General features: G+C 41.7%; 1 long non-coding RNA gene across 1 annotated transcript; it reads right to left on the bottom strand.

The window, feature by feature from the left end:
• Positions 1 to 2,158: 2,158 nt before the first annotated feature.
• On the bottom strand, positions 2,159 to 4,616 carry LOC120324736. The gene is made up of 2 exons (XR_005566264.1): positions 4,225 to 4,616; positions 2,159 to 2,346 (listed from the first exon to the last, which is right to left on the bottom strand). It is a non-coding gene; the product is annotated as an uncharacterized LOC120324736 (long non-coding RNA).
• Positions 4,617 to 11,378: the final 6,762 nt, after the last annotated feature.

Below are 11,378 nucleotides of genomic sequence, written 5' to 3' on the forward strand. Positions count from 1 at the left end.
ACTGGAATCTGAAGCAGCCCAGAAAGCATGATCTCTGTAGTATATCTCAGGATAATCCGTGTCAGTAATGACAGCCAATGACAATGAAGTGAAAAGCAGTAAGAGCTTTTCTGAATGCCAGGGGGTAATCAAGCTTTTGAACTCATGTGTCTGGCATCAGATCACTCTGTGCTGCATTTATTAGAACAGTCTGGTGAAAAACTTAATCAGGCACATCTTTAAACACCACAAGTGAACAGTCATAGATTCTGAACAACTAGAATTTTCTTTGTACTTGATGTAAGTTTGACTTGTTTGCGGGACTAACCAAAAAGAAATGCGAACGTTTCCATTTCTGAAGAGTTAAGAATGCCTTGCTGGTTTCTCCTGGACAGTGAAGGAACTTCTGTAAGCTTGCTCTCAGCTCGTGACTGCTATAGGTCTTTCGAAAATCAGAGGGTAAACCCACGACTCCACCCAACCCAAACTTTGTGTACCCCATTCTGTTGCCACAGAACAGAGGTAGGAGGAAAAGCATCCCATCACGCCTCAGCCTAAAGTTAGGTGGTTGCTATGATAAGTGAAAATCCCTTCTCTACTAATCTTTGCTACCTTAATTGCCATCAGTAAAACCTTGAAAGGCAGAACTACCCATCTTTATGAAGAGCTTTTTATGTCTGAAAGACATTATCTAACACTGTGTGACATATTGTAACTCTCCACCTCCAACTACTGTCTAGAGATATAAGAAGCACTGAAGCAGCCTGTTCCTAAATTTCATCATGCTATGATAGCAAATCCTGACTACCTGGACAAGATATTTCTTAAAAATTCACTTTGTTGAAAGTGAATGGAGAATCTTTGCTAACCTAAAAAAATTCAATTATGTTTTTCCCCAGAGCTCACAAATCCCATACAGGTATAGTGGCATAAAATTATGTATCCCATGCTTTGACTTTTGGATGATATATTTTGGCTGTCTTCGTGGGTGTTGCTATGGACCTAGTGCAGGTGGAGGGTATTCCAAGCTTCAATGCTAATTTCCAGCCATTTAGGAACTCTCCAAAATGATGGTAGGTTGCACAAAAAGCTCTTATAAGATGGTCAAGATGGACTTAGTTGTGAATCTAAGAGTATTTCTGGCATTTTTAATGGTCCACTTTCTGTTGATTTTATGCTATTTACACTTTTTTTCATATGCAACAAAACAGGCCATCAGAGATGTCTTAGCAGTGTAAGTGAAAAAAAGATATTTGAAACAGCAAACCTAAACCTCTGATGACAGATTACAGAAGCCTCTGGATTGAATAGTTGGCAAAGCACTCCCATACTTAACCGTTCTCCTTCACTTCTGCATATTATGAGTTTGGCATTGCCCACACCAGAAAATCCCTCAAAGGGCTTCCCTTTTGAGGGATTTTCTCAAGGTAACTTCTGTTACAGTAGCTGGAATTTTTCAGACTGGGCTGCCTACTCTTATCTGCCTTGTTTTCCTCAGCAAGGGAGCTGCTATGTTACATGCACAGGCTGTCCTTTGTGACCCCACTGTGCTGCATGAACCCCCACAGAATGCATGTCCACTATGTATCATTATAGGCATGTATAGATAGTTAAATATTCACAGTGTTGTCTCTCACATATACACAGCAAAGAGGCTGCAAGGCCAGGTATGAGTGTGCCATGCATATGCCAAGAGCTCTTGCACAGTTCCACACACTCACAGCTAAAATGACTTCTCACTTCTAAACCTGCTTTCCTCTCACAATCATTGCTGTCTTGCAGCCCAGGGTGATGGTAGCTCTGGTATCTTCACTTAGGTAACTTTTCTGCCAAGGACTGACTGGCAAAATGGCACAATTCAGCCACTGGGCCAAGCTAGGGCCCTGGGGTCCCTAATAAAAAAGCAGAGGCACACACTGTTTTGCACTCCATGCAGAACTGTGGGAATATTAAATTGAGAAAATGAAACCAAGCTCTCTAGGCTTTGAAGAAATGGTTTCCTTCAGTCATAAGCAATGCATTGTACAAACAGGTGTAAACAAAGGGAACACGGGGGGAGAGAAACAAAATAATACATCATAATTATCCCCAGAGGCAAACTACTACCCCAGAATATACCACTGCCAGGAAAAATCCAAGTTCTTCCCTTGTGAGAGTGGAAGCAGGACATAGTGGCTCACCTCAGACAACCACAACAGACATCACCTTGTGTCCTTTTGTGCTCTTGAAGCTTGTTTTTCAGGTCGTGGCTGAAAATGATGGTCTAGATCTTCTTGGAGAACTGCCTGAAATTCTTTTTCTCTCAGCTAGTTGCCAGTGGATAAGGAAAGCCATCCTCACCTGTAGCTGTGATGGGTGACATGACACCTGAATGGAAGGCAAGTAACTTCATAAATTATTAATATTTTATATGACAAAGACTTTGGAAGAAAATAATGCAACGAGAAGAGCAAAAAGATACATTCAATGCATGAACCATCTTCCCAACCTAACTTTTTCCACTGCAAATGACAAAAGATACACTCCTTCATAGGAGCTATTAACCAGCAATTTTTCCATGGCAAAGGCTTTGTAGTATTGCTGTGTTATCTGTCCAATGGGACAGATAACAGAATGGGACATCTTTTCTGGGTTCCCAGGAACATGGAATTAACTTAAACTGTGGTAATCTTAGTTCTCATACAGGAATTTTAGTCATAGTGGAACTCTCCTTTAGAGTTTTAAGTTTACATGGTGACTAGAAATTACCTGGCAGACTTCATAACGAACCTAGACAGATGTGGGCTTGGGAGTTCCTCTTTTGCATTTTGGTGACAGTTTCTCTCTGCACTTTCCTGCATAGGGGAGATTTTGAAATGTCTTGTGCACCACATATGGTTTGGGAATCCCTGACTGGAGGCCAGTCTGAGCTGCCTCCCACACTTCTCCCAGCCTCTCACATGTATTCTGGGGCTCTGCTAAGAACTATTCTGAAGCTATTTTTGGCTTCAGAAAACTGTGTTGTTTATTCCAAGAACCTGTCTGAAGAATTTACACATCAAAGCCCATGCTGCCAGGAATATGAAAATTATAAGTGCAATACAAAGGATGTTTAATAAAATCAAGATGTGATCCTAATGAAATAAATGCTTATTGTGTCTGCTCTAGCAAGCAGAAGATCTTTAGGTGTGTGAAGGTATAGGACAAAAATGCTCAGCTACTGGTGAAGTTGATGGCTTAAGGTTGCTTGGACCAGTCATCACAGCTAAAGGAGGGAGTTCCTTCATCCTACATTTGTCTCCCCTTGATCGCAGTTGTGTTATTTCCCTCTTTATGTTGCCCCAATTTGCCCTTGTCAGACTCTGAGATGATTTAGCTTCCTTACTTGGCAGAAAACTGACCCAGAAAAAAAAAGGTCTTCTGCTTGTTTAGAGATGGACTAGGGTTTCGTGGATAGAGAGGTAGAGATAGCAAGGAGAACACCTCTTTTAGAGTCCATATCTCTTTCACCATTGTTTAAATTTAACCCTGGCTTTAGAGGGTTTAATCCCTGCACTAAGATCTAGTCCCAGTGGTACTGAACTAACTGCTTTAATGCTCTTAGCATTTCAGAAAGAGAATTCCTGCCCCCTCTGAAATGGCAGGAATTGGCTTTAGTGAAACCATAGTAATACCTCTATTTGTGGAAATTTGTTAAGATTGCAAATAAGAGTTAATATCCCAAGCTAATAATGGTTCCTTTCTGCCAGTGTAAGGTAGGGTTAATAGCTTTTCAGAGTTGCTATGAAATGAAAGCTGCGTGCTAGAGTTGTACAATGAGAAGCATCAAACTGTATGACATGGAAGGGTGTGAATCACTGCAGAAATATGGTACTAGCATTTGGTGTCGACAGGAAGGTGGGCTGGACTTCACAGAATCTGAATTCTGGCCTGTGCTTTGCCCATGACTTAGTTTATGGTCTGGAATGGGACACTCAACCCTTCTGCTTGTTACCTCGTGTACAAATAAAACCAAATTGTTATTCACTTATTGCTTGTACACCAAGGAATTTAAAAACAAGCCACACCCTTATGCAAATGATGATTAGTGCAGTTTCCCGACCCAGGGCACTCCTGGAGGTCGTGTTTCACGTGGAGTGCCCTCTCCAGCTGCTTCCCCAAAGCCACCCCCGCGCCTCCAAACCACAGAAACTCCGTGTGCCCAAACGCACAAACTCGTGCGGGGTTTTGTCCCGGAGACAACCCTTGACTCCTGCAACTCTCTACCTCATTTCAATTTGCTCAGCATCGTTTGGCAATGGTGGAATGCCATTTCTGGGATTCCAGCTGCTCTCGCCTAGGAAGGAACAGCAGGTCCCGATACCGAGAAGTCTCGCTGCTCTGCCCGCCTCCGCGCGCCAGCCGCTGCTTTCTGTGGAAAGACTGGGGCTCTGGCTGTCACCGCAGCTCAGCGCAGCCACAGGAACCCCTTTCCCCAGTGACACCGCTCCCGTTACGGAAACCAAACCAGCCAGGAAACGGCCTGTTTGTGAGACCGGGAACCGCGGCCGGGAACCGCCTCAGCCCCCAGGCCTTGCCAAGCCGCGGCCCTCGGGCGCCCCCTGCGGGGAGGCGGCGGCGGCCGCCCCGGTGGGGCCCCTGCTCGGCCAGCGCCGCGCTCGGGGCACCGGGCGGGCCCCGCCGCCACCCCGCTGTGTCCCTGCCTGTGAACAGCTGCGGGGGGCGAGGGGGCATGGCTGAACGTGTGCCCTCCCTCCCAGGCCATACCATCAATGGGGCATGGCTGAAACGAGTGCCCTCCCTCCCAGGCCATACCATCAATGGGGCATGGCTGAACGTGTGCCCTCCCTCCCCGGCTATACCATCAACTAGCCAAGAAGATCGAACAGAAAGTATCCCTAAGTCTCTCGGTGTTCAGCTGGGATTTACGCTTCCTAGAGGTTGTTAAACGGAGGGGAGCTGTGTGAAAGGACTGTGGCAGCGTTCCCTGCACGTTCGAACACTGCAGAACAGGCTGACAGTGCCCAGGGGCTGCCCCTGAGGTCTGTCACGACAGGGCCTGACTCCTGAGAAAAACAAGTAGTTTCCATGCTAGGCTTTCCAATAACTATCAGCCACAGCAGGCTGCCTCAGTGGTGATAAGGAAGGGCAGTGTGAGCACACTTGTGAAGCCCTGGACAGACAGAGGGAGAAAACTTTGGTGGTGGAATTTTTGTCTGCACTGTGAGCCGGGCAGGTCCCCCCTGCACTTGGACAGCCAGGGGCTGACAGGCTGGATGGCAGTGCTGCCAACAGGACCTGGGATACAACAAAAATTATTAATAGAGACCCTTTTGCAAGGATGGCCCACAACATCCCAGACTCCACGGGGCAGCAGCACCAGCAGATTGAGGGAGGTGATCCTTCTCCCCCTCCTTGACTCAACCCTGGTGAGACCACAGCTGGAGTGCTCTGTCCAGGCCAGGGCTCTGCAGGGCAAGAAGGGCATGGACATAGTGCAGTGAGTCCTGCAAAGGATCACTGAGATGAGAAGATTAAAGGATTAGAGATGTGCAAGTAGAAGCTGAGAGACATGGGATTGTTTAGACCGCAGAAGAGAAAGCTCAAGGGGCTATTATCACTGTGTTCGAATATCTGATCGATGACAGTAAATAGGATGGACCCAGACTCTGCTAAGTGGAATCCAGTGAAAGAACAAGAGGGAATTGGCACAAACTGAAATTGAGAAATCTCATTCAAACATAAGGAAAACTTTTCTACTGTGAGGGTGGTCAAACACAGGTACATGCTGCTGGGACAGTCTGCAAATTCTCTGTCCTTGCAGATTTTCAAAACCCAGCTGGACACCACCCACAGGAACGTGCTCTAGGAGACCGTTCTTTAGGCAGAGAGGTTGGACTGCATGGTCTCCAGAGGTCACTGCCAACCTCTTTTTAAAATAAATGTAAAGAAGAAAAAGATAGCGGGAAATGAGAAGATTTTCCTTGCTCCATGGATCCTAAAGACTGAAACAAATAAGATGGTGTTTTTTTTTTTTCCCCTTTTGTTGTTGAATTGAGTTAGGTGAAAGCATGAAGTTGTATGGGAAGGGCATTGGTAAACATAATACTTCTATTATTACTCAGTCAAAAGGATTGCAACCCTCAAATGGGGATTTTTTTATTTTGCTGGCCTATAAATCCGTTGGGAATAACCTTGTGTTTTGGCTGGCTGCCTTTTTCAGCAGGGAGATTAGCAATAGTTTTATTTGTCGTCTTCAGGCAGGTATAAGCCACCTTCACCATTGAAATAGTATGTGTGGGCTTGTTCACTGCAACCTTTTAGAAATTTAACTATGTATTTTCATGGCCACAGAAATGAAAACTAAGTCTTAAACTGTAGGTATGGACTTGGATTTAGAACATCTAGTAATAAAGAGTGCAGCAATTTGCTTCTGCAGTCCAAATGTCTAAATGGATGCTCCCTGAAGTTAACTGTAATATAGCAATCAGCCTCTCTCTGTCAAACTACACAGCATAAGATCCTTATCCAAGAAAAACCTCAGCTTCAGGTTTTGGGTAACTGTTAATCCCCATCATAACTTTTCCATAAATACTGTGTAGCTAGTAAATACTAGCTACAGGCTTGACTTTTGATCCTGTCTATCTTTCATATCCTGAAAGGCATATATATGATCTGTAATATATATGGCCTATATGATTTACTTAGGAACTGCATTGTCAAATCCTGATGTTACTCCCCATTCCTATGTCTAACCATGAAAACACTTCAGAACCTTTACTTTCATGTTTGGATTCAAGCAAATCTAGGAACCTGAAGGAGAATTTAGTCAAAATGTCAGTGAAAGAAAGTGTCTTGCTCAACAATCTGTGTTTGCATCTCAGAAGTTGCTGTGGACTGATGCTGTCTACTTAGGAAACCATACTTTTTACCCTCTCGTAGTCTGTAAAATGTTGGCCCGTATTAGACCACGTTGCAGTAGAAGTTGCAATGTTCCTGTGTCAGTGCAACAGGAAGCATATGCTTCTTTTCTGGGTTGTGCAGACTTGTGTTTTAGAAAGCCAGTCTTCTGAAGGTTTTGCTGTCTTCTTGGACAGTTTACATACTGAAGATGAACTTTGCCCTGGGATGCATGATGAGCCAGCTGATTGCTTATGAGTAGGCGACCAACACGAGTGTTATGATGGGGTCTGCTACAGACAGGAAGAAGTAGTAGATGAGGCCTCCTGGCTAAAAAACATAATTAAGGAACATAGAAGAGGTAGGAGGGCCAGGCCATTCCTCTAAACCTTGGAGGAGCAAAGACACTGCCTAGGTGTGCAGGAAATGAGGAAAAGTGAAAGTTCACCTGAAGTTGAATCAACCAAGGGATGTGAAGAGCATTAGGTGAATTAATGTAGGGCAAAACAACCTGAAATTATCATTTTTCATAAGGGACATATTCAAACAGAAAAAGTGCACTTTCTTTAAGGCAAGTAACTTCTTTCACATGTGAATTCACAATTGCTTGAAGATTAGATTGCTCCCAGTCTCCTATTTGTGTGCAATGAATTCAGAATTTTTATTCTTGTAGCACACCAATGTTGTGGTACAAAATATTTATTCTGCATGTAACAACCAACAACGTAGCAAAATTTCCAAGTGTGATTTTCCTGTTTGCATGTCTACCTTCTGTCATATTGCTTTTATTCACTTATAACTTTGTAGACAAAATATATGATTCTAGAAAATGAGAAAACTGCCTTGTGAGATCCGAAACTCCTGAGAGAAAACTTAGTGATTTTTTTTTTTTACAAAGCCAACACTGAGAACTTTGGACCACAAGTGGAGTGAAAAGTGCAGGTGTTTAAGAAATATTTTTTTTCCTAGAAGTAGCACTTTTCATTGTATTTGCACAAATTTGATGAAAAAATACCATTATTCAGATAAAGATAATCTTTCTTGTGGCACAATGCTGTTATGACAGGATATGCTGTCTCTTTAGAAACTGATTGGAGACTGCTCAGTCTCTACGGCCCTTCAACCTTTTAACTTTGTTTCCTAGCACGGAGTTCAGACAGCCAGCTGGAAGTTCACCTATGTGACGTGAATTTTATGCTCAGACCAGGACCAGGACCAGGACCAGAATAGTATCTTTTATCACTGGATGCAGGCAGTGAGACACTAGAGTTATATCTGTGAGAACTGGAAGAAAAGAATGAATCCCAACAGGGGCTGTAATTTAGGCAGGCCCTTTTAAAGCTCTTTATTATTCAGTGTAGGATTGCTATATTTCTGTCTCATCATCCAGACTGAAATATGGGTGTGGATGTTGAGCAAACCATTCACAACAAATCTGAGGCATACCAACTGGCATGAAGTGCATGAAAAAGTAGGATCTACTGAATCCCATCTTTGTCAGAGTGACTATGTTTCAGCTGTTGAGTTGCAATGGAATGATCATGAGTTTGACTGAGATTCCTGAACTCCTCACAGGCTGCCCGCACAAAACTTGCAGATGGAAACATATGATCTGAGAACTCAAATGAATGACAACTTGGTTTCCAGACAGTTCCTGGTTGTACCTGTAGGCTTTTCATTGTCAGGGACTAACTGAAGAGCCATCTGATAAGTTCTAGAAAAATCATGAGAAAGACACATGTGGTTTGGATTTTTTTTTTTTTAAATTTTAGCTTTTTAAATAAAGATTTCTTCTTCCCCTATATATAAAATATTTATTTATTCATGATCTTTTTTTCCATTGCCCTGAGACTTTAATGCTTTTCAGGAGCTGTATTTTAGTCCAACTTTGCATATTGGGAAGGCTCAATAAATTAAGACCTTTATGTCTGAGACAATTTGGCCTTTTCCTTCAGCTATTAGATTCTTCAACAGAACTAATTTATGTTCTAATTTTTTTTTTTTATTTTTTTAGTTTGCCTAGTTTTGTATTGGACCACTTACCATGAATCAAACAGACTATAGAATGAAATAACTACAAATTTAAAAAGCTGAAAATGTTACTGAAATTCACTGTTTGTATGACTTTTCTGTATTTTCAACTGTAGAGAATTGTAGAAGGAAACCTAGAGAGAGAAAAGCTGAGACTCAGGTAGAGAAAAGGTGGAAATGGTTTTTGCCTGATTCTCCCTAAGTTGCTTCTTAAACTAAAATGCTTTAAGAGTTTGTTTAAACAGAAAGTTGGTTGCGCATGTCTGAAACACATTTGCGGGTCAAGAAGCTTAAATTAGAATTTGTGGGAATTACAAAATTATCTAACGATATTCTTAAACATACAGATGTCAGACTGATGAACTATTTTGGAACACATCTGTTGGACTTGGGTACCAAAAATGTTTAGACTCTCAGATATAGTCCCTCTCCTGGATTTTTTCAAAAATACTTGAAATTGGTAGGATTATTCCCCAGAATCAGAGCATTCCACAACTCTGCTCTGTCCAATTCACTAAATCTGTATGTACACTTGTAACTCCATTCCCAAGAAGCTTGGAAATATTTGGGTGTATTATTGAGCAAGGCCAGTGGAAGTAAATATTCATACCTTCAATAAGAATAAAGTTTCTATAAAGTACATGTTGCTGAATGTCTCATTCTGCTTTCCAAAATGCATTACTCTTGAAGCCAATAGGATTAGGGTAAAGCTGGAAGATAGTTCCCTCTTAAAAAAGATTAAAAAAATAGAATTATCTCTTGCTTGCAGCCTGTGAAGGAATTTTTGTAGGTGTTAAAACACATACCCCTTTTGAAGGTTGGAGCAATGTGCATTTCACATATTTATAGTTAAAATGCCTCAGATCTGTATTTTAAATGAGTAGAGTAGTTCTGATCTTATAGTGCCAACGAGTTGTAGATTTGCCTTGAATTGTATCTTGGTTTGGATATGAGAATCGGGCTACAGATCTAGAGTTGATGACAGTATATAGTTTTATAGCCAGTTTTATAGCTGGCTGCCTGTTTTGCATGACAGGGATTTTAGTACTGTTCTGATATTTCATATACTCATTTAGTGGGAAGACCAACATTAACACTTCAAATGTGGAGCAGTGCAGTAAAATGATAGCACAAAGGCCTTCCTAATTGTCAACAAGCCCACTAGATGTCCCTCCAGCTCTTTGTGATGATAACACGGGGCTGCTTTACTCAGACCAAATGGATCTAAGATGAAGAGCACTGTATTTTATGTCCCATATCTTGCATATGTAGCTCTTCTTGGGTTTCTACAGAAGTTACGAATGCAGTTTTAGGAGGTGACAGTAGGTATCTTCCTTCCCTATGTGTACACGTGATTTTGATCTGTCAAATCATTTTTGTTCCATTCAAATGGAAGGAAAATGCAATCTCACTGTTTGGAGAGTGGGCACATATAACAGTGGGATGGAAAAATGAATGTATTTGTAGGTTTTGCCTAGATTTCTACAGGAAAAAGACAATTTATATCAGTCTAAACATTTCTACTTTGCAGGTGAGGACTAATCTGGGGAGCAATCTAACCTGGCAGTCTAGTTAGGTGGTCCTATCAGCTGTTCAGTCTTACTATGAAAGTGGCCAGCTCAGAAACCTCAGAAAAGTTAAGACACTTTTTCACTACACCCTGAAACATGAAGATTAATCTCCTCTGAAAATCTGTTAGCTCTGTTCCGTATTATCTGCTGCTACCTCTGAACATGTAGTCTTCTTCTCAAGATTGCTGATGTCCTGATGCTTGTGACATCTGGAAATGCAGTTCCAGAGTTTGAGTAAATATTATGTGAGATGATATTCTGTTTTGATTGAATATCCTTACTTCTCTGGTTTGACACAGAGAAAATGAATCTCTCAGTCTTGTTCTTGGTATTTTTTTTAATCCCACAGCCTCTTATTCACCTGCTTCCTAAGGAAAATAATCCTCATATTTTTATGATTTCTATCAATATCCCTACTCTTTCTTGTCACATTTTCCTTGAATTTTCTCCCTCAGTTTCTCTGTGTTATGTTTTCCATGGTGAGGTGACTAGGGTGGCATGAATTTCTTTAGATGACAAAACCACAGGAGATGTTGGCAAGTTAATATACTAGAAATGTTAGATGTAGGCAAAATAAATTACTTAAGATACAGAAAAAAATAGCCCTTTGTGTAACTTCATCTGCAGCACTACTCATATAAGGATTACACAGACTGATCGTTATTTTTAATAGAGATAAAATTGTGTTGAAGATAAAGGCTATTGCTTTATAATTAGGAGGTGCTTTTGTTATTAAATTTAATGTGACCATTCCATTATCTTCTGCTTGCTGTGCATTTCGCACATCTCCTGTACAGTAGCATAGCAGTTGTATCTAGATAGAGTTAATAGAGAGTAAGTGCTCTGTAGAAACTTTTGCTAGACATCAGGGATGTAAATAGTGTAGGGCAGGCTCTTCCATTTTAATCTTCTGCTGTA

This window comes from Pipra filicauda, unplaced genomic scaffold (assembly GCF_003945595.2).
Source record: "Pipra filicauda isolate LSUMZ 115617 unplaced genomic scaffold, ASM394559v2 scaffold681_size158758_pilon, whole genome shotgun sequence".
Taxonomy (NCBI): domain Eukaryota; kingdom Metazoa; phylum Chordata; class Aves; order Passeriformes; family Pipridae; genus Pipra; species Pipra filicauda.